This window comes from Halichoerus grypus, chromosome 12 (genome assembly GCF_964656455.1).
Source record: "Halichoerus grypus chromosome 12, mHalGry1.hap1.1, whole genome shotgun sequence".
Taxonomy (NCBI): Eukaryota; Metazoa; Chordata; class Mammalia; order Carnivora; family Phocidae; genus Halichoerus; species Halichoerus grypus.
Genome location: NC_135723.1, coordinates 93,403,631 through 93,427,327, shown reverse-complemented (window position 1 = coordinate 93,427,327; position 23,697 = coordinate 93,403,631). Strand labels below are relative to the sequence as shown.

The 23,697-nt window shown below is 42.7% G+C and overlaps 1 protein-coding gene and 1 pseudogene across 1 annotated transcript in view; one reads left to right on the top strand and one right to left on the bottom strand.

The window, feature by feature from the left end:
- Window positions 1–23,697, bottom strand: part of TMEM178B (transmembrane protein 178B) — a 336,121-nt gene that overhangs the window by 306,439 nt on the left and 5,985 nt on the right. The window lies entirely within an intron of this gene.
- Window positions 22,155–22,663, top strand: LOC118547738 (large ribosomal subunit protein eL31 pseudogene; annotated as a pseudogene).

Genomic DNA, 23,697 nt, shown 5'->3' with positions numbered 1-23,697 from the left:
TATAGACCTAGAAAGGATGGTGGCTTTGCTCTATTGTAGTCCCTCCCTGACATCCACTAATACATCCTTGCACCTGGAGAGGAATTTCATCTCCTCTGCTGGCAGTGGAAGGCTTTCTGGAGCCCCACAGGAAGCCTAGATCAGCCTTCCATGAGTCATTTTACAGGAAATGCAGGGCTGAAAACAGAGGTCCCTTAACCCCTACAGCAGGAGCCGGGACAGCCTACCTGCTGTGAGCCTCCAGGGAAGGCCAGGGCTTTGCCAACTGCCCAACAGGCACTTTAAACACAATAAACACAATCCTCTTTGTTTTACATTCACAACTGGTCAGATTTCTGACCCAGCTCAGATTCAACTAAAACACCAGTAGCAAGAGCTTGAAAAATGCACAAACGTGTTCTCAGTTGTGCGTGGCAGGAGGTGAAGAGGGAAGAAAGAGAAAAAATAATTTCTATTTTGATACCCAGTTGCCCCAAGTGAAGGAGACTCTCGTCTCTCAACAGTGAAATTGTACAGACAAATTGATTCCATAGATGGGCGCCTGGGTGGCTTAGTTGGTTAAGCCACCGACTCTTCATTCCAGCTCAGGTCATGATCTCAGGATCGTAAGATCAAGCCCCGCATCTGGCTCCACACTCAGCGGGGAGTCTGCCTGATGACTCTCTCTCTCCCCGTCTCCCTTTGCCCCTCCCCCCCACTTATGCACACTCTCTCTCTCCCTCTCTCTCTAAAATAAATAAATAAGGGTGCCTGGGTGGCTCAGTCAGTTAAGCATCTGCCTTTGGCTCAGGTCATGATCCGGGGTCCTGGGATTAAGTCCCTCGTCGGGCTCCCTGCTCAGCAGGGAGCCTGCTTCTCCCTCTGCCCCTCCCCCCACTCATGCTCTTGCTCTCTTAAATAAATAAATAAAATCTTTAAAAATAAATAAATAAAAAATATAAGTCTTAAAAAAAGAATCGATTCCATAGAGGATCCTGAATCCAATCAACCCCCTTTTCCTTGCTGTGATAAGGGTGTTCACCAGGGAAACCCTGTAATTCCAGCACTAATACAGTCTCCATAAAATCTGTCAATAAATGCACGCCCAAGGAGAGGCAGAGTGAAAGCAGAGATGAAAGTCTATCAGCAATCTTGTTATTAAATAAATGGAACAATATATTGCATGGTACAAATTCAAAGAACACACCTCATTATTGTATAAATTCAGGTTTCTCCCATGTCAAATGTTGTCCCCAGAAGTGGCGTGAAAGTCAAAGCATTAGTCCTCTACCTGAGCCCAGGGTTAAAAACTCACTCGGTCATTCAACCAATGTTTAGAGAGCACCTACTATGCACCACACAGGTGATGCAATGGAGATAAGCAGACCAATGTGATACAGTCCCTGCCTTCAAGGAATTCATTACCACATACGGTAGACCAACAGCTCAATCAATAGATCATAATGTGGTCTGATGCACGCCCAAGGAGAGGCAGAGTGAAAGCAGAGATGAAAGCCGGGGCAGGGGGGGGATGTCCTTGGACACCAGATGCTGAAGGCACTGGAACTCGGTCTGACAATCTGTGTCCATTGCCAACGCTCCTCTCTTTTCTGCCCCCACCGTGATTCAGCAGGTCTACACGGCTCTCTGGCTTCCAAAGTCCTCAGAAAAGATGAGTTGGGACCACCTGGGGAGCAGTAATTTTTTTTTTCTCTCTCTGCACTTGAAAGAAAACTAGGTAGCAGGAAAATGGCAGATACAGCAGTAGAGAAAACCCGCAAGTGACCTGAAGTGCTACTCTGGGTTATCTCTGGGTTTCTGGATTTAACCGCCCCTTGGAGCATAGGCCTCGGGACGCAGTGAAGGTGACGGTCTGTGATGGGCAGAGTCCCAGATGGTGACTCCAGGGTCCTGGCCCCATCCACCTTAGCCACCTCACTGGCACTCTTTGTTTAATTCCATCAGCTTTAACTTTCTTATCTGTACAATGGAGTCATACTGTCTACCCTGTAAAAAAAAAAAATCGGAGGAACTGTGATAAGTGAAAATGCTCTTAAGCCAGAAAAGCACTGTACAAATACAAGAGAGGGTTATAATTAACCTAGCCACAGAGCTGCCTCAGGGCTGGATTAAAATACACTGTACCCCTCTGGATCGACAAAGTGTGAACATGGTTAAAAAAGAGGGACAGCTACTCCTAAACAGAGACAGTTGGTGTGTGGGCAAACCCCCATAAGCATTTTCTATGCCAGGAAACCTGCATATGCTTAGAAATTAGCACGTTTCTGTTGGCCTTATGGCAGCAATGTAGGAGTGCTCGCAAAATGAAACCCGCAACAGGCAACACCACTGCCAAACACAACTGTCCCAACTCCCAAGAAATATATTGAGCACCAACCCCGATCAGTGGAATAAAATATACCCCGTGCTGTTGGCCAGAGGAAGCCCCCACGAGGACACACGCCTGATAAACACAAACCGGGCCTCTGGCAAAGTGACCATGTTTTGAACACTGACTGTTACGGACCCAGCGTCTGTGCCCTCCCCTCCCAGTCCCAGTTCATATGTTGAAACCTAACACCCCCCCCCTGCAATGGTTTTAGGAGGCAGGGCCCGTGGGAAGTAATTAGGTCATGAGGGTAGAGCCTCATGAAATGGCCTTAGCCCCCTTATGAAAGAGACCCCAGAGAGCTCTCTCATCCCTTGGGCCAGGTGAGAAATAAATGTTTTGTTGGGTAAGCCACCCAGCCCCTGGTATTGTTGTTACAGCAGCTCAAATGGACTAAGACACGGACCCATATATTTCAAAGCCTACAAGTGCAAGCCCCCATGGGTAAGAGAAAAGTTCTAGATAATGGAACTGCTTCTGCAACCTGACAGACAATGCCCAAAAACAGTACTTTTTCTATCTGATTACAGTAAATTTTCCAATACAATGAATGCTTTGTTTGGCTGAACTATTCAATAGTCATTCACACTCTCTAACGAAACTACTAATTACAAAATCTCTGCATTGCAGGCAATAAAAAGGGGTTGCTAACCTCTTCACAGTGCTTTAGTTCTGCCATCAAGTAGCAATTAGTCAGTGGCCCTCCCTCTTTTTCACGGGTTCTCACCTCCAAACATCCCAACCACACCTACTGAAAAACTAAGATTCACTCTAACATACAGGTAAGCGTACAGCCCGCACACACACTCTCCTACACACACTATCCAGGAACTAGAAGAAGAAAACGACAGCCTGCACACACACTCTCCTACACACACTATCCAGGAACTAGAAGAAGAAAACTAGAGGTAATGACAAGGATCACAGAGGACCCTCTTATGCAGATTATTCCTTTGCATTGGCTCATTCAGGAAGAGCAGGGCTTCAGCTCTCTGCCTACTGGAAATGTAACTTTTAGTAATAGGGTCATTAAAACTAGACTCCATCGGGCGCCTGGGTGGCTCAGTTGGTTAAGCGACTGCCTTCGGCTCAGGTCATGATCCTGGAGTCCCTGGATCGAGTCCCGCATCGGGCTCCCTGCTCGGCAGGGAGCCTGCTTCTCCCTCTGACCCTCCCCCCTCTCGTGTGCTCTCTCTCTCTCATTCTCTCTGTCTCAAATAAATAAATAAAATCTTTAAAAAAAAAAAAAACTAGACTCCATCACAACAGAAATATTTGATACCTACTAGAACCCATTGTACCAGAATATGCTACATATATTTTTACTTCTAAGAGAGGTATCTGTCATCCATCAGTCTCCCCAGCTGCTGTCACCAAACAAAATAGAAGGAAACATAAAGACATCACAAGATATGTTTCTTTCAGGCTTGTTACCACACAGCAGCTTCCAAGCGACCAGAACATCATCTCAGAGAAGCTAAAACATCCTGTGCCCCAAACTCCAAGGGCATCTCCACCTGTACCAGAGAAAACCCAAGTTAACCACTTCAACCATTTCCACTAAGACTCTTCAAGCAGCAGGTGAGGTCTATAGCTGAAGAAATCAATGTTGAACCCATGAACACAGGCAAAAAGACAGAAAGAGGTAAAAACCTACTATTCCAGTTTTTAAAGGTTAAAGGGAAAAACAGAAAGACTACATGAAACATTTTACTGTGATTCATTAATTAATTAATCAAGAGTTTGACAACAGACAACAGATTTGGAGTAACTTTTGCCAAACCCAAATTAGATTCAAAAGAGCCAAAATATTTTTTCCCACATTTGCAGGTTATGGACTTGTAATTTGGTGACTTAGTTAATGTTCCAAAGAACATATCTCAAAGGATTATTTTAATAACTCAGAAAAGTACTCAAATCAAGCCTGTGGAAATTAATTTTTTCTCCTTTTCAAAGATCCATGGAATGAAATAAGAGCTTTGAGGGCACTTAAGCCAGAATCTGTCTACTTATAAAGTAGCCAGGCTATTTAAAGGCATCTGGTTGTTTAAACAAACATTAAAATGTATAGATGAATGTTGACTGTCTTTGAAAAGCCTTTACCTTTAAGAGCTACGTAGTTATCCCATTGCTCAAAACACTTTTGGAATGCTTCTTTGGAATAATTATTTTTTTTTTAAGATTTTATTTATTTATTTGACAGAGAGAGACACAGCGAGAGAGGGAACACAAGCAGGGGGAGTGGGAGAGGGAGAAGCAGGCTTCCCGCGGAGCAGGGAGCCCGATGCGGGACTTGATCCCAGGACCCTGGGATCACGACCCGAGCCGAAGGCAGACACTTAACGACTGAGCCACCCAGGCACCCCTGGAATAATTTTTTAAAACAAGCTTATTGTCACACACTGTGCAGACATATGCATGCATGCAAACAGTCAACCCTCACTTAAATCTACAGAACTTCAGAGTGCATAGTCTAAAAATAATTTCTATTTGTTTGAGTGTGCTTTTATGTATTTATGTCAGAATACAGGTGTTTTGGAACTTCTGTAAATTTATGTCAACTAAAATAACACCAACACGTGATGATTAGGAGCCAGATTCTATCAGGAATATGAAATTGTGCTTTGCTATGGATATACAACAGTGCAAGTCAAGCTCCTATGCCCAGTCAAGAGATTACAACATAACTGAGTGTGGGAGCTCTATTCTGACCTGCATCTCTATTTGGAGAACTTAGCTTATGGTTCATTAAAAGTAAATTGCTAGGCACATTCAAATCCATTCAGCAAGTTGTCAATTCAATTCAAAATGAACTAATGTGTGAACCCTTAATCAGAACCAGACCTGTAAGAAAGTGAAAAAGAGTAGCTATTTATAAAATAATGTTAGAAAAGAATGGGTGACCACAAAATACTCATCCCGCCTAATAGCTAAAATTTCACAGTAGAAATGTATTCCTTTAGCCTGAAGCTGAGTCTCCATATCTGTAGCAAGTTCCTCTGGGAAGGGCCAGTCATTGAGCTTTAATGGTCATTTACAACTGACAGTAAAGGATCTGCTCAGACTCTTTTCTGAGATGAAGAGCTACGATAGGAAGGAAGGCGGAGAAATGTTTTAATTGACAGAAATGGGATTCTGTCAAGAGAGGAAAAGATTCCAACAAGGGATACAGGAGTCCCCAGAGAAACTTCACAGCTGCCCCGAGATCGGATTCTGCTGTAGATGGTGCTGTATGATCAAGCTGGCTTTAGCAAAGTTGAAGAGTTTTGCTTAAGTTTTTTTTTTTTTTAATGGATTTTTGTTTGGTTTTGTTTTGGTTTTTGTAAATCAAGATAACCAATATGGGGGCCAAAGAGAGATTATTAAAAGAACAAACTTCTTTTGAAAGGTGAAGATAAAGCCCAAAAGAAAAAACTGGAGGCTTTCAGATATGAAATATTTTAGAAATTCTATGCCATAAGGCATTTCTGGCAACAGAGATCACTTTGGAAATTATCTAATATAGAGACCTACATATGAATGATCCTGTCTAATCCATTCTATTTTCTTGCAAGTTTTAAATATAATAACAGCTAACACTTACTATGGGCCAGGAACTATTCTCAAGTCTTTACTTGTATGAATTCACTCAACCATTTCAATAACTCTATGAGGTAGATCAAAAATAAAATCTCCATTTTACATATAAGGAAATTAAGGTCTAGAAAAGTTCAGTATCTCGCTCAGAGTCACACAATAAACAGTGAAGCTGGGATTTGGAGGCAGTGTAACTCTATACTGTTAACTACTTACACTCTAATGAAAATATTTAAAACAGAAGCCTAGACAAACCACTTTACACATAAATGTTTTAAAGTTGGGCTGATATCAAAAGTATTTTTAAAACTGTGTTATGATAAACCTGATAAGCCTTGGATTTCAAACTTTAAGCCCTTTAAGGTAGCAGTTCTGTATTTAATCTGGCATAAGTGATTAGGGTTAGAAGAACATTCTCCCATTGGCATTGGGGAAATTTTTCAATATCAAAAGTCTCAAGTGTCATAACTTCAAGTGAGTGAATAGAAGAGGTAATAAATTGGAGAGATGCCTCTTGACTGGGAAAAAGTCATAGGGATTCCTATTTGGGGGAAGAGAACTTGCAGCAGGGAGCTCTTTTGCTAACGTCATGAATCAGAACAGAAAATCACGAAAAGAGGGGCGCCTGTGTGGCTTAGTTGGTTAAGTGTCTGACTCCTCAGCCCAGGTCTTGATCTCAGGGTTGGGTGTTCAAGCCCCACATTGGGCTCCACACTGGGCATGGAGCCTACTTTAAGAAAAATCATGGGGGTGCCTGGGTGGCTCAATTGTCAAGCATCTGCCTTTGGCTCAGGTCATGATCCCAGGGTTCTGGGATCGAGCCCTGCATAGGGATCCCTGCTCCTTGGGAAGTCTGCTTCTCCCTCTCCCACTCCTCCTGCTTGTGTTCCCTCTCTGTGTCTCCCTCTGTCAAATAAATAAATAAAATCTTTTTTTAAAAAATTTTTTTAAAAATCATGAAAAAATCTGGGTAAGCTGAGATAAAAGGAAAGCCTGGTTGTTTTAGGAGAACACTAACTGTCTGGTGGATAAGTTCTGTAAGAAGAAATACTGTATACACTAAGGATAACAAGATTTGAAGAAGGTTGCAAATTTAACACGAAAGAAATACTAAATTTTTCAGGACCATGGACAGACAACCATGGAGCTCTATTGGCCAAAAGGCTCAAGGCTGAGTCGGTTCTCTTCAACTTTGAAATAATACCCACGATTAAGTTAAGCAATCTTCGACAATACCTAAAAATTTGGAGGAAAAGTACTGAACTAATCTTTTATTTCTTCAAATCTTGTTATAAATGCATATAGATAAATGAAACTCTACTACAATGCTAGTATTAGTAGAAGGATCTATCGTTTATTGTGCTAATCTAGGTGCAAACAGTTTACATGTTGTCTTAATAGTAGTTGTAATATAGGTTTTCATAGAAGAGTTGAAAAGAGATGCATTAAATTATTATACACATGAGTAAATAATGAAATACTAACTACTTTACCAGATAAACTCTAAAATCTCAGTGGCTTAACTAAGAAATTTCTTGCTCACTAAAGTCCAATCAGCCAGCAAGACAGGGGAGACAACCATTTCCTATCATTCAGGGGCTCTGACTTCCCAAAGTTTTGTCATCTTCAATTCTTGGCTTCCAATGTCATCCAGATTGTAGGCATCCAAACAGAAGAAAGAAGAGAGAAAGTAGGGGATCACACAGGAGGATTTTATGGGACAGACATGAAAGTGGAATATATTACTTATATCCACATATCACTGGTCATAACTCAGTCATATGGCCACAGCTAACTGCAGAGAATGCTGGGGGAAATAGTCTGGTTGGGCACCCACGAGGAAAGAGAGGTAAGTGGGTAAACAAACAGCCACTCTTTGTTCAATGGGCAATCATTTGACCTAAAGTAAAATTTAAAGCATAGTATAATAAAATATTTAAAGTGGAATACTATTCTATCAAACTATTTTCCCCTCAAGTCTAGGGGAAAGCCAATTATAAGCACTCAAAACAAGAATCTGGCCAAGAGGTTAATGATGTCGTATGGGACGTAGTTCTGAGTTTCTTCCCATCGGAGGCTGCCAACGCCATTGCAGAGATATGGCTTGGTTGTCCAGAGCCATCATCAGCACTTGCACTTCCCTTCACCCCTCTGGTCATTCCTACGGATGCAGTGATAAAGGAGAGGTAGGAGGACAAAACGGGAAAATACACAGGCACATCTCTAGTACAAGCCAGCCCTATGTGGCAGCACCTGGGAGTGTGGGGTTGGAAAGAACATGGAAAAAGGCAATGGTCCCAGTATAGTTCCACTATTCACTAATCAGGCAACCGATGATAAACTTTTTTGAGTCTCAGGCACCTCTTGTGTAAAATGGGAATAATCATACCTGCTCTGTATGCTCCACATATTGGGGAGGTGGCTCGGGGTTTGACTGGTGAAAAAAAAAAAAAGTATTGATAAAAGGATGTGATTGAGAGAATAAGCAGCTACTCAAAGAGAGAGAGCAAGTAGGTGAGAGAAGATTAGGCAGGAAAGCAACCTACAAAATAAGCTTATTACTGCAACAGTTGTGGGGGAAAGTGCCAATAACCCAACAGGGAAAAATCACAAGCTAAAAAATTTCCAAGCACTTGAGAAAATAAAATTGGTCATGACATGCACCTTGGAAGACATTTTTTGGAAATTCAGAATCTACGTGCTTACAGATGGAATCACAAACCAGGAGGGTAAGAAAAAAAGTCAAACGTTAGGTACAATTATAGGTAGCAATGAATGCTATTTCTCACATGGTTTCCAAACTGGGACCAAGTTTCCCTCTATTTCTGAGTAGGAGGCAAAGGTGAAATTATATTACCACCTGCTCCACTAACTTGCACCTGTTATTCTTTGTCCCTAGAACTTACAGTTTTTCTTAGAATTTTGAGTCCTTATACTCTCCAAGGAAGAAATACAAAATGCTAATGACCTTCACACCTTCTCAAAAACCATGCAGACAAATGACTGCCTATCAACATGGCTCATAATTTTTGTACAATATCCAGACTCTTTTCTTCACCAAGTAAGGAAGATTTTGTGACTTTAATTCCTACACCAATCACAGAAAATATTTGTTGCTGAGAGGTTACCAGAAATTCGTGGACTTTGTTTTCCAGAGAAACTTACAATATAATGGACAAAGAAGACTAATTCTGCACCACCACAGGTTTTCAGTCATTTAATCAGTGGCTTTGAAATGCAGACACAGTGCAGCATTTTTAGGATGACAAGGCAAGAATGTAGCTATTCAGCCTGAAAATAAAGAAGCTTTATCTCAAAAATGACCTAAATGTCATGAGAGCCAAAGCACCCTAAAATTCTCATTAGAGTGATGCTATTAAATGGAAAACTGCAGAACCCATTGGCTAAACGGTCTTACAGCACCTAGTAAGAGAGGTTTAAGGATGAGCTGTCCTCTCTTTAAAGAATGAAATATTTTAAAACTTTTCAGAGCACCATACTTCAAGAGATAACACATCACATTCCCTCTAACACCTGAGGGCAAAATGTCTCAGAATGTCCAACCAATCACCAGGCATCTGGTGCCGAGAAAAGTTAGGCTATTCTGACCAGTTCCTCTTTATAAAGCAGAAAGCAGAGCCAACATGCATAATCAGAATGGACCTCACTCTGCAATCCTGCTTTCTTCTGAGAAACTTCCATTAAATGCTCAATGACAATAAGATGCTGATGTGCTATAGAAACTCTCTTTCGAGAAGCTTAAAGATCTTAGCTAAAATTATCCCACAAGCTTGCAGAGGGAACAAGATGATTGATAACTTGCACCAAGAAAAATAATCCTGGGGGCGCGTGGCTGGCTCAGTCAGTAGAGCACACGACTCTTGATCTTGGGGTTGCAAGTTCGAGCCGCACAATGGGTGTAGAGATTACTTAAAAATAAAAAGAAAATTTTAAAAAAAAGAAAAAGAAAAATAGTCCTGCACCTGAAAATAATATTACACTGTATGTTAACTAACTGGAATTCATTTTTTTAAAGACTTTATTTATTTGACAGAGAGAAAGCAAGCACAAATAGGGAGAGCTGCAGGCAGAGGGAGAGGGAGAAACAGGCTTCCCACTGAGCAGGGAGCCCGATGTGGGGCTCGATCCCAGGACCCTGGGACCATGACCTGAGCCGAAGGCAGACGCTCAACGACTGAGCCACCCAGGTGTCCCAACTAACTGGAATTTAAATAAAAACCTTTAAAAAAAAGAAAGAAAGAAAAAAAGAAATGCAAAAAATAAACAACTAAATAAAAATTTAAAAAGAAAATCTTTTCTTGCCTGGTTTCCACATTTGGGTGATAGACTTAGGAAGCTGGCCTTTAAAAAACCCTGTTATGTTATTTTTTCCTTACATAAAAAAACTAAATAATGCCCCCCCCCAAAAAAATAAAGAAAGAAAAAAAATAGTCTTGGATTTTTGTGTCCTGGCGCATCTAAAACATGTGTTTCTTCCTGGGCCACATCCCTTTCTTTTCACCCTTTCTGCCTCAACCTTCTCTAGCAATAACTCCAGCAATTCTTCCCTTTTTTCTGTACCATCAGTTTTGTCCCTGTCTACTAGGTCATTCCCATCAGCCTACAATTATGCTATTACTTCTCTAATTTAAAAAAAAAAGAGGGGCGCCTAGGTGGCTCAGTTAGCTGAGCGACCGACTCTTGGTTTCGGCTCAGGTCATGATCTCAGGGCCATATGTCAGGCTCCGTGCTCAGCAGGAAGTCTCCTTGAAATTCTCTCTCCTTCTCCCTCTGCCCCTCCCGCTCATGCTCTCTCTCTCTCTAAAATAAATAAATCTTAAAGAAAGTTTTAAGTCTCTCTTACTATAACTTTCAGTCCAACTACCATATTTCTCTCCTTACTTTTACACCAAAAATCCTTTAAAGAGTTATCAAAACTCGTTTCCTATTCCTCCCCTCGTCCCATTCACTCTTGAACCCACCACTGAGGTCAAAAATCTCCACATTGTGGAGTTCAAAGTTCAAGTCTCAACCTCATCCTACATGACCCACTGGCAGCCTTGCACACAACTCATCACTTTTCTCCCTTAACACACTGGCTTTCCTTAGCTTCCAGGACACCACACTTTTCCTAATTTTTCCTCTCACTACCCTCAGCTATTTCTTCTCGGTACCTTTTGCTGAGCCTCCTCATCTACCTGAGCTCTGTAAAGTCAGTGTGCCCCAGGACTTAATCTTTGGACCTCTCTCTTCTGTACTTGCAGTCACTCTCTAGGTGATCTCATTCGCTCTCATGACTTTAAATACTAGAAGCTGACGAGTCCCAAATTTCCATCCCAAGTGAGACTTCTTCCCTGAACCCAGGCCACTATTTCCAACTAACTGTTGACATCTCCACTTGAGCATTTGAAAGGCGTCTCAAAGGTTATCATACGCGAAATAGTGGATCCCCAAATCAAGATCCTCCTACAGTCCTATCCATTATATATATATTTTTTAAAGATTTTATTTATTTGACAGCGAGAGACACAGCAAGAGAGGGAACACAAGCAGGGGGAGTGGGAGAGGGAGAAGCAGGCTTCCTGCAGAGCAAGGAGCCCAATGCGGGGCTCGATCCCAGGACCCTGGGATCATGACATGAGCTGAAGGCAGATGCTTAACAACTGAGCCACCCAGGCGCCCCTCCATTATATATTTTTTATTAACATATACTGTATTATTAGTTTCAGAGGTAGATTTTAATGATTCATCAGTTGCATACAACACCCAGTGCTCATTACTTCAAGTGCCCTCCTCAATGCCCATCACCCAGTTACCCCATCCCCCAACCCACCTATCCTCCAGCAACCCTCAGTTTGTTTCCTAGAGTTAAGAGTCTCTCACGGTTTGCCTCCGTCTGTTTTCGTCTTATTTTACTTTTCCCTCCCTTCCCCTATGTCCATCTGTATGTTTCTTAAATTCCACATAGGAGTGAAATCATATAGTATTTGTCTTTCTCTGACTGACTTATTTCGCTTAGCATAATACCCTCTAGTTCCATCCACGTCATTGCAAATGGCAAGATTTCATTCTTTTCCATGGCTGAGTAACATTCCATTGTGTATATACCACATCTTCTTTATCCATTCATCTGTCAATGGACAACTGGGCTCTTTCCATAGTTTGGCCATTGTGGACATTAACGGCAACACACTCCACCAGCTCCTCAGGTGAAAACCCTTGGTGCCATTTTTGACTTCTCTTTTTTCCCTCCACCCTATATCTAATCCATCAGCCCATCTTGGTAGTTTGCCATTCAAAATATATCCAGTGTCTTCTCCCATCACTCTAGTTCCAGCCACCATCTCTGTTGGCTGCTCCCCGTTTCTATACAAGCCCCACTGTCATCTGTCATTAGCTCAGCAACCCAAGTGATCCTTGAAACCATAAATCTGATCATGCCACTCCTCTTCTCAGAACCTACAATGACTTCCCATCTCACTCCTTCCTATGACCTTCAAACCCCATGTGAGGTGGCTCTTTACTTCTCTGACATCATACCCTACTACAAGCTCCCTCTTTGCTCCCACTCCCGGCCATTATGCCTCCAACATCAGGGCCACTGCCCTTACTACTCCCTCTTTCTGAAGTCTTTGTCCTCCAAATACCCCCAGAGCTCATTCCCTCAAGCACATCCCCTCTTTACTCAAAAGCCACCTTCTCAGCCAGGGCCTCCCTGGCCATGCCATCTACAATTTCAACCCCACCTCCTCACATTTCCTATCCCTTTCCATGCTTTGTTTTTTTCTCCTTAGCACTAATCACTGTCTAACATATTACATATTTTACTTATTTACTTTTTAATTATCTCACTGGAATATAAACTCCATGTGGGCAGGGAGTTTGTATATTTGGTGCACTACTGTATCGTAAGCCCCCAGTACAAATCCTGACGTGTAAGTACCACCAAATATTTGTTGGATAAATGATATATAATTCATGTAATTTACTCCTGCATCATGAAGGAGAAGCACAGAGTGAAAATTGTTACTCCACTGGAAAATGTCACCATCCTCTCTGATACCGTATCCTTTGGAAGTCACCAGGACATAAGTACACTCAGCTCTATGCGTCCACAAGTCAAGAACCTTAGCTAAGGAGCTTTGTGCTGCCTTGTGTACCTTTCTACCCCCTCCAAGCCCACCCACATCATGTTGTGTTTAGGGCCTCTACCTTTCCAAACTTCTCACTGATATTGTACCCAAGCCCACCCAAGTGTCTTAAAAATCAGTGTTCAGATTACAAGAAGATTTTTTTTTAAATTAATAAGATAACCAAGAACAACTGCAACCCAGTATTATTTGAGGCCAAGGGAATTGATTCTGTATTTCTCCATCTGGGAATTCTTCCATTAAAACAACCGAGTTTGTTTTCATTGCAGCTATAACAGTGGACACAAACCTCCCGGAATGTACGTTTAGCACGCTAAAGTCTTTATTACAGGACTCATCACCTTGAGAGAGCCCATTTCTTTCTTCTAAATAATACGGATCTCAATATGGGGATATCATTGTTGTTGTTCCTAAATGCACTTTACAACCTGGAGACGATCTGTCTTCTGTGAAGAAGCCATTATGGTCTCTGATGCATCTCCCTTTTTAGCAGCTTATTGATCTACAAGCGCCCAGCCAGCCACCACACCACTACGGATACGTGTAATAAAAGCTGATAGAGGCATGCTGCTGGCATAGGAACATAAAAGTCCTTCTTTGAAATGTTAACAACTCTGCTGACCCAAAGAGATGAAATGCCACCTTCCAGTTTGAAATAAACCTCTGAGTTCCTATAGCTTTTAAAATAAACATAGACAGCAAAAGACAGTTTTCTAGGGTAAGGGTTACCCACCATTTTATGAGACTCGCAATAGTATATAGCTCATCAATACTTTTTATAATTATTTCTTACAATTAATCCAGCTCTTCAAAACGCCAGTTTCATTGGAACCTGGAACCTACCCAATGGTTAATGCTGAAAGTACAATCTAAATTTTTTATCTGAGCACTTTATACAACTTGGGCAGAAGGTGCTGAAATCAGTTTTCTAGCTCAAGCCCCATACAGATTTAACTAATATAAATCCAGAAATTAGAGTGGTCATAGAAAATCTTTCCTTGATATGAATCATTTACTTAACCTAGTTTAGAGAGCTAAGCGATGTGGCTGTATCTATATTTATCTGCTGAAAGCGAAAGAATCACTCTACTTATCTGAATGACTCGGCAATGACCTCAGCCCTTACCAGACTACATGGCTAAAGGAGAAGTCCTTAACACCTTCCACCGTGAGATGACCCAGCCAGAACAGCAGTCACGGTCATTTTGGAAAAGAATCCACTCAGAAGTAAACAGTTGTCCCATCCGTTGTTGACCGAGGACTCGGTGGTCTTCATAAGCAAAGATGTGTTGGTTGGCCACCTCATCCTTCTGTCCCCAAATACCCCTGTAGGACATGGATGTTTTCCATGAGCAATGCTGCTCACCAACAACAATGGTGACAGGCGTGCCAGAGAGTTGGAGACAGATACCATGTTTTCCAAGCATCAGGGACCCATTGCTGTTGAAAGTCATGAAAAGCAAACTGAGGTAGGAACCAGAGAAGAGGCCGTTACAGAAGGCACAATCTCTGTTTTCGGGTCATTATCTGACCAAAATCACTATCAGAGACTGAAGCTGCCCTCAATAGATGGTTAAGAGGGAGGCTGGCCTGAAGATACTCCTGATGATAAATATTGAAAAACCAGGAAAAATATCCTGAGGGAATGGCCACATATGCCAGACCCAGAGGTAAATTTGGAAATTCTTCCATCCATGACAGGAACAAGAAATGCAGGTAGCCTTCTCTTTTCCTACCATGTTTGGGGAAGGAGGACCAGCCTAGGGAAGGCATGAAGAGGAGAAAAAGTGGGCAGGATCACAATGAAGAGGTCAAATCCAGGAACCACGGAATAGTCCCCACTTGAAATTCTCCTCTTGTGAGTCAGAAATATGGGTGCTTTAAGAAAATACAAACCTTAACAAAGGAAATAAATTGAAGTTTATCATATGCTTTACAGAACAATTCACAGCAGGCTTCCTTTTAATAGTGAGTCTCCCTGGTCCAATGAAATTACGGCTCTTTGTTAAATAAGATTTCCAGATCGACTGCATTAACAGAGATAAACCTTCATTCATTCAACAAGTATGTATTAAATACCTATTATGGCCCGTGCATTATGCAAAATGCTGCGGATGAAAAGATGAATACGAAATAGTGCAAAAAGACTCTCAAAAAGGAGGAAAGCATATGGGGAAATAAAATGTCGCTGGTGCTAGGAAGCAAGTGTTTGGTGTGTGACAGAGGTCTAGGAGGAGGAAGGCAATCCTACGGGGGAGCCTGGGTGAGAACCCCAAGCAAGAGGAGGAGGGGCCTTAAGCTGATTGCTAAAGGGTAAGCATGTGTTGACCAAGCCGACTCAGGGGTGGGGGCCAGCAGGGAGGGACAAGGACTTCCAGGCAAAGTAGAAGTTTCATAAGCAAAAGTTCCCGAGGCATAAAATAGCTTAACCTGTTTGGGGGCCTGGGAGTCCTTCATCAGGGCTGGAGGAGAGCGTGCTGGTATGGAGCAAAGCAAAAGTATGAGATGCACAGATGGGGGAGTGGGGAGGCACGTTGCCAGACGTGGGGGGGGCCCACTTGCCAAGGTGAAGATTACAGATCTTATCCTGACCGATAGGCCGTGGGAAGCCACTGAAGGATGTTAAGCAAAGTGGTAACATGATTCGATTTCCGTTTAAGAAAAATCACTCTGAATAGAAAGCAGTGAGGAGAGATGAGCTAGAGAACAGGAAACCAAAGGGCGCCACACGAGCACAGGTGCTGGGGACCAACCCGCAGGGGCAATGGTGGAACAGGATGGGGGGGGGACGTGTCAGGAGGGGAACCAACTTATTCACTGCTTGGATGGCTAGGGCAGGAGAGAAGAGAGCCCCTAAGGATGATCCTTAAGTTTCTGGGCTGGGCAACGAGAGAGGCAGGGATGTCATTCCTCCAAGATGGAGGAAAAGGAAGGAGAAAGGATTCCAGAGCGCAGGAAGAGAAAACAGGTTCTTGTGGACCCACAGGATATCCAAGTGAGATATCCCGCAGGCGAGCTGTTTGGATTTTAGGTCTAAGTGAGCAATTCCCAGGGCAACAAGTCATGAGCTTCAAGGGGTAAGAAGGGCCATAGGCATGAAAGAGAATGTTCAAGGAGAATGGAACACTGGAGAACCCCACCAGGCTGAGAAAGAAGAGCCAGCGAAGGAGAGGGAAGAGCAGAGGTAGAGGGGCGCCTGGCGGGCTCGGTCGGTAGAGCGTGTGACTCTTGATCTCTGGGCGGTGAGTTCAAGCCCCACATTGGGTGTAGACATTACCAAATAAATACATAAACTTAAAAAAAAAAAAAAGAACAAGGGTAGAAGCCGGTCCAGGAGCAAATATTGCCTCCAAAGCCAGAAGAGGCCCGGTGTTAGAAAAGGAGCAGCCCCAGCCCCGGGGAAGGGGGAGGAAACCTAGAGTCGGGGACCTAGAAGTGCACTGAAGAAGAGGTGAGGAAGAGAAGCAAGCCAGGCCACACCTGAGCACGACTACCTCCTGTTTCCTTTGTGCTAACACATTTAGGGAGGAGGGAGAGACAGGGAGAGGTTGGAGAGGCAGAGACCAGTTCTTCCCAGAGCGGGGAGGTCATTCACCTCCGGAAGGACAGACGGCTCCAGCTCTGCCCAGCTCCCCACAGAGCACGAGGAACACAGCGGCTCATCATCACCTGGGACCTTCCGAAGCAGACCTGCCCAGAGCTGCATGTGGGCACTGGCCAGCTCTGTGGTTACGGAAACACCCCTGAAATCCCGTGGGACACCCATGATTCCCTAGTAACTCCGGACCCAGCTTTGGTGTTTTAAAGCATTATCAGCTGAAAATGGAACCCCTGCTATAGTTCTGATGGGCCTTTTCTGTTCCAGCTGTAGTTTGTATAAACAGAGTGGAAACATTATCGTAAAAGAGGCGCCCTTGGCTAATGTCGCCCTCATAATCTTAATGAAGAATCCAAACCATAATCATCAATAATAAAACTACTTCAAGTTTTACCAACTAACATGCTCTACTCAGTTTGAAAAGGGATAAGAAAACTTCTGAACAAATAAACTCTGGTCCCTTATTATTAATTCTCAGCTCTTCCTCCCCTGGTTCACACTGAGTTCCTCCCTGTGCACTCAAATGCCTTCCCAGATGTTGGTGCTCTGGTTGATCCCACAGGAGGTCTCCTGTCTTATCCATTCAAAGTTCAGCATCAGATCAATTCCGGGATTGGTTTTAGTTTACCTTTCTGACCCTTGAAATTCTTTGTTTTTCTCCACAAGCTGCAGGAAATTGACAAAGAGGGGCGTGACTTGTACCTTACTCTATCTCAGAAACAAATCATTTTAAAGTCTCAATTTCCTCTTCTTACACTACCATCAAGAGTGAATAAAGCAATTTTACTCGTTTTAAGCCCTTCCCATGAGCTACTTTAAGCAAAACTGTTGATTAGGAATTACCTGATTCTCCTCTAAAGGCTACTTGCTACCACTTATGAAAGTCACTCACAGATCACCTCAAAAACAAAAGTTTTCCAAGAATTGTCCTTAAAGAACCTGCCTCCTATACACTGAACAACACAGTCTGAATAAAATTTTAACTTTTTTGTCAGAATCATAAAAACTTTCCAAATAGCCTGATTGTGCATGCAGATGTATGCCCCCATTTGCCTCAGATTTTTTGCTTTTTAAGAAATGAAATAGAGATGATTTTAAAGCAACTTCCCAATTCCATTTGTTTCTCTGTCTTGAGAAAGGCAAACATCATCCTTCATTTTGGGTATATTGGTCCCGTGCATACTTTTATAAATACCATGCAAATAATGTTTCCATAAACAATATCTAATGTTATTTGACCTACTTTTTTAACTTCATATAAACGGCAACATTCTCCTCATTTCATTCTGTATCCCGCTTTTTTCACTCAAATTTTATGTTTACCCATTTGGAAATACGTAGATGTAGTATATTTATTTTAAATATAGGGCGATAGTTTCCATTGTATGAATACAGACCATACCTCATTATCCATTTTCCTATTCATGGACACTTCAGATTTTCCATTTTGCTTATTTATTTCGCTATTACAAGCAGTGGCGCCATGGACATTCTTGGACATGAGTATAGCCAGGCTGCAAGGTTATGCGTGTCTTCAGCCTCCTGAGATACAATCCATCTGCACTCCAGTGTCGTGTCAGCTGACATAGAACAGGATGTGAGCTCAGAGCTTTCTTAAGATAAAAACAACCCCAACCCATCCAGGGCTATGAAATACTCCAGGGCCTTGGGGAATAGGAGTTGTGTTTGCCTAAACAGAATTGCTGTTATAAAGATTAAGAGAAATTCAGGCCAAAATTGAAAGGGAGATGCTCTGAAGCAAATAACGTGTCCAATAGAGTGAGGTTCAGAATATAGAACCGCAGGGCATTTTAAAACGCAGGAAATGATATAAATTTATGAAGATGACCTAATATAAAGTAAATTGCCTTTTCTTGGCAAAATACTTCAACGCCAAAAAAAAAAAAAAAAATCAATTGAAATAATTCAGATACTGCAGTCTCCCATAAAACAGCAAATCTGTCAAACTTCCTTGAACACCAACAGCAGGTTCCACTCGGAATAAACATCACCTATAGAAGATTCCTGGTGATTCCTGGAACAAGGCCTTTAAACATCGTCTCTGTGTATACAAATTTATAAAAAAATACACTTTTTTTCCTGTTTGAATCACCTGTTCGTTTCTTGACTCCTATTTATAGTTGCTGTTATTTTTAAATACTGCTGAAAAAATGATCTCAGATAGGATTTATAAAATCTGGTAGCAGTAGCTGCCCCTTGGGGGATGGGCTGGGGGGCCTGGGGGACAAGGGTAGGTGGAAGGCAGACTAGACAAGGATTTACCTCATCAGAATTAATTAATAATTTTTAAATAAGGCTAAGACTTCACCTTATCCATCCACAAATAACAACTCTAAGAACATCCCCTCTTGTGCAAAGCCTCCCCTAACTGCTCCGAAATTCAAGAGCCACTCAGGCCCCCAGGATGTAAATCTCTCCTAAAACCCACCTTGGGGATTGTATGTATTAGTCTTCTTGCACACTTCCTCCTTTTGTTTGTTCTTTGAGGACAGGAACTATGGATTTTACTCAGGATCCGCCACCCCAAGTTAGGTGCCTGACATAGTTGGAGCTCAAAAGCCATTTTTAGAATAAATACAGGGCAGTGTTCTTCATTATACAGTGGTTTTTAAATGACCCAGGGGATGTATTCATTACTTTTGCTTGTCTTATATCTTGGTGCTCTTTAAAAGTTTTGTTTTAGGGGTGCCTGGGTGGCTCAGTCGTTGGGCGTCTGCCTTCAGCTCACGTCATGATCCCAGGGTCCTGGAATCGAGCCCCGCATCGGGCTCCCTGCTCAGCGGGAAGCCTGCTTCTCCCTCTCCCACTCCCCCTGCTTGTGTTCCCTCTCTCTCTGTCTGTCTCTCTCTGTCAAATAAATAAATAAAATCTTAAAAAAAAAAAAGTTTTGTTTTAAAAAACAAGCCAAAAAAACCCCAAAAAAGATATGATACTCAAAACTGTTTAAATGTAAGCCCTATGAGGGCAGGAATTTTGTCTGTTTTATTAACATCTGTATCCCAAGCAATACCTGGGCCAGCGCCTAGCACCTGCAGGTGCTCAATAAATGTGCTGAATGAATGAAGTTATGGTTATGAAGTATTCTACACACCAACCAGTAATCCAGTTCCTTTCTCTGTTAAGTTTTACAATTTCTTTTAATTAATCTATTTAAATTGTGGTGAAACATAACAGAACACAAAATTCATCATCTTCGCCAGGTTTAAGCGCACAGTTCGGGGGCATTAAGTATATTCACACTGTTGCATAACCATCAAAACATTTCTCCATCACGTGTTTACTTTTTTTTTTAAAAGATTTATTTGTTTATCGCAGAGAGGGAGAGTGAGACAGAGACAGAGCTGTGGGGGGAGGGGCTGAGGGAGAGGGAGAGAGAATCTCTAGCCGACTCCTGGCTGAGGGTGGAGCCGGGAACACCACCCCACCTCCCCTCACCCCACCCCACCTCCATCAATCTCACCACCCTGAGATCAGGACCTGAGCCAAAACCAAGAGTCAGAGGCTTCACTGACTGCGCCACCCAGGCGCCCCTAAGTGTTTACATTTTTAACTCCAATCTGCAACGTGGCATTTCAAATCATTAGAGAAGAGGGGAAGTTTTGTTACATGACTGGATGGGGGTAGGAAATGAGTTGCTTTGTTTCCCGCCTCTTCCTCTGGCGTGCTAGCATCCTGGGATGGTCCCTTTCTCTGTCCTTCCTCCCCGGCTTTCTCTTCTCTCCTGGCTCACGTTTTCTCAACCATCTACCTATTATTTATGCTCCATCACCTAAATTTAACTTTCTCATCAAATGTTAGCGTGTCAAAGGGCCTGAAGTTTATATAATCCAAACTCACTATTTTACATATGAGGAAACGACGTCCTTTGAAAGAAATTATGCATTTTCTCAAAAACGGCAGATGTCCGATCCAGATGTTCAAATCAATTTTCTGTCCACTCATCCCCCAGGTCATGCACTCCCTCCTCTCTCTGTGTACTCTTTGGAGTACAAAGTTATAAAAGAATCTGCATCTGAATACATATTTGTGACTTTACCCTCCAATTCCTGGATGTTCACAGAGTCAAACTAGCCCAGAGAGTGTTTAGGATTCTGCCGGAAGACCTAGGATTACCTACTAACAGCAGAGAGGGAAAAAATTATTTTTAACTGACAACCCAAAGTGGAATATACAGAATCGATCCTGTAATTGATCCTTACCAACCCTACAGTAAAAGAATAAATAAACCAACCTTCTGGAACAGAAATATGGCTCCTGACTTTGTTGACTCGGTAAAAAGAACTCACCACCTTCCCGAATTCCCTGACCAGTTGACTCCTGATCCAGCTGACACAAATGTGATCCTCTGAGGAAGAGCCTGATCCAACCACAGAAGACAATGAATTTGTCATTGAGCTAGAGTGTAAGTTCCCTCAGGACAGGAACCATGTGATGCCTCTTTGCTTTCCCCCAGCACCTAGCAGAGCACTGGGCAGGTGCTCAAAACACATCACACCAACCCTCTCTCTCTTCCCACCCGTGCACTTGCCCACTGAGTCACAGGGCTCCCAACTGTCAACTCTCACTGGTTAGTTGTATTTCAGCGTGATGAAGGAGGAGGGTGCAACTGAGTGCATTTGCTTGTACCTTTGGGCAGACACACAATGTGCATGCATGGGGACACACACTATATATCAAGACCATGGGTATTTGTATGTGTTTGCCTGCGAGCAGGTCAAGCCTCCCTATATTTTAAAACCAAGACTAATGGAACCATTTAATTTGGGGCTTACTTGTCCATCTTCCCCTTTGTGCTTCCTAAGAGCAAAGACACCTCATGGCATTCACTCCCTCACACTACGTTCTACACTGATTAGTTCATTAGACATTATTTTTATTCCGATTGGCATAAAGTAGTACCATTTTTAGTAGCATTATTTTTAAGGTAGTACCGTTATTTTTTTTTGTAGTAAGCTCTATGCCCAATGTGGGGCTGAACTCACAACCCCAAGATCAAGAGCTGCATGCTCTGCTGACTGAGCCAGCCAGACTCCCCTTATTTTTATTTCACATGTATGTATTTATTATCTGTCTCTCGCTCCTGGAATGTAAGCTTCTCCATGATGCCCAGTCCCTAGGCTCTCAATTAATATTTGCGGAATGAATGAGTATGTCCTTCATGGCTCTAACCTCAGCATCTACCACAGTGAACAAAATAGATACTCAGAAATCATATAACAAAGTGTGTATGAGCTTCTGTCGGCGGGTCTCAAAGCAAGGTGCGTGCAACACTTTAAAATGATCTTCCTCCTCAGAGCTAAGCTGAAGTCAGTCCTCAAGCAGATCTCCCCTGGGTGAGATTCTAAAATTAACTTCCTATTTCTTTTCCAGTTTGAGGAATCAAGATACCGGCCTCTTCTCCACCCCACCCTTGCCCCAGCAGACTCTATGGTGACAAGAGAGTACAGTGGGTGTCGTCAAACCTGGAGCCAGCTTTCCAACCAGGGCCCGGCAGAATGGCTCCCTCGAAGAAGGGTGGCGAGAAGAAGAAGGGCCATTCTGCCATCAACGAGGTGGTGACCAGAGAATACACCATCAACATTCACAAGCGCATCCATGCAGTGGGTTTCCAGAAGCGTGCCCCTCGGGCACTCAGATCCAGAAATTTGCCATGAAGGAGATGGGAACTCCAGATGTGCACATTGACACCAGGCTCAACAAAGCTGTCTGGGCCAAAGGAATAAGGAATGTTCCATACTATATCCGTGTGTGGTTGTCCAGAAAACGTAACGAGGATGAAGATTCACCAAACAAGCTCTACACACTGGTTACCTATGTACCTGTCACCACTTTCAAAAATCTACAGACAGTTAATGTGGATGAGAACTAATCGCTGATTGTCAAATAAAGGTATAAAACTGCAAAAAAAAAAACAAAAAACAAACAAACAAAAAAAAACCTGGAGCCAGAATTCGAATCCTGGCAGTTTTACTTCCTTATCATGAGACTTGGCAAGTTCATTGACATTTATACGCCTCAGTTTCCTTAACTGTAGAATAGCGAGGAAAAAAATAATAACACCCACCTTGAGTGTTATAATGAAGAATACATTAGCTAATATCTGTAAAACTCTTAGAGGAGTACCTGGCATTTGGCAATTATCATTAATTATCATTAATCCTCCCCGCCCAGTCAACAATGCCAGTTTCTTTTAATGGAGTTGAGAGAGGGAGGGGAAAGAACAGAGAAGCATGTGAGAATTCTGTGAGTCAAAGATGGAAAATGCATAAAAAATAGATTTAGTGTAACTGACCATGAACTCACATCTTCTGCCCAAAACATTCAAGTAGCAAAGTTTCTTCAAGGGTAGAACAATATACTTAAATTTAAGTTCAAGTTATCATGTTTAATTATCCTCACCTGAAACGAAGTACGTGCTTATTCTCTTTAGAGGCTCTAGGCTCCATGCAGCACCGTCCAATGGAGCTTTCCGTGATGAGAGGAATGTTCTCTCATCTGCACCACCCAAAACGATAGCCACTAGCCACGCATGGCTCTTGAACATTTGCAATGTGGCCAACAGATTAAGGAAATGAATTTTTAATTTCATTGAATACTGGTTATTTTAAATTTAAATAGCCACTTGTGGCTAGTGGCTACCCTACCTGGGATCTGAGCAGGCGAGCCCCTGGCCTTGGTTCTTCCTCGCCCTCCAGCTCCACGCTCTGCTCCTCTCCCTCCCTCCAGCAGTCAACACTCCCGAGGCCAGACTGCTATTTCACACCTCCCTGGCTATGCAGATGCTGCCCTCTTGGCCTGAACTGCCCTTTCCTTGCCATCCACCTCCCAACCTCATGAAACCTCTGTTCAGATTTCACTTCCTCCGCACAACTTTCCCCGATTCCCTCCCGGCTTACCTCACCCCACTGCCAACACAATCCATCACTGCCTGATCTGTGCTACTCTGCATCTGTTTCCGCCGCTCTCATCACCCCGTAGTTGTC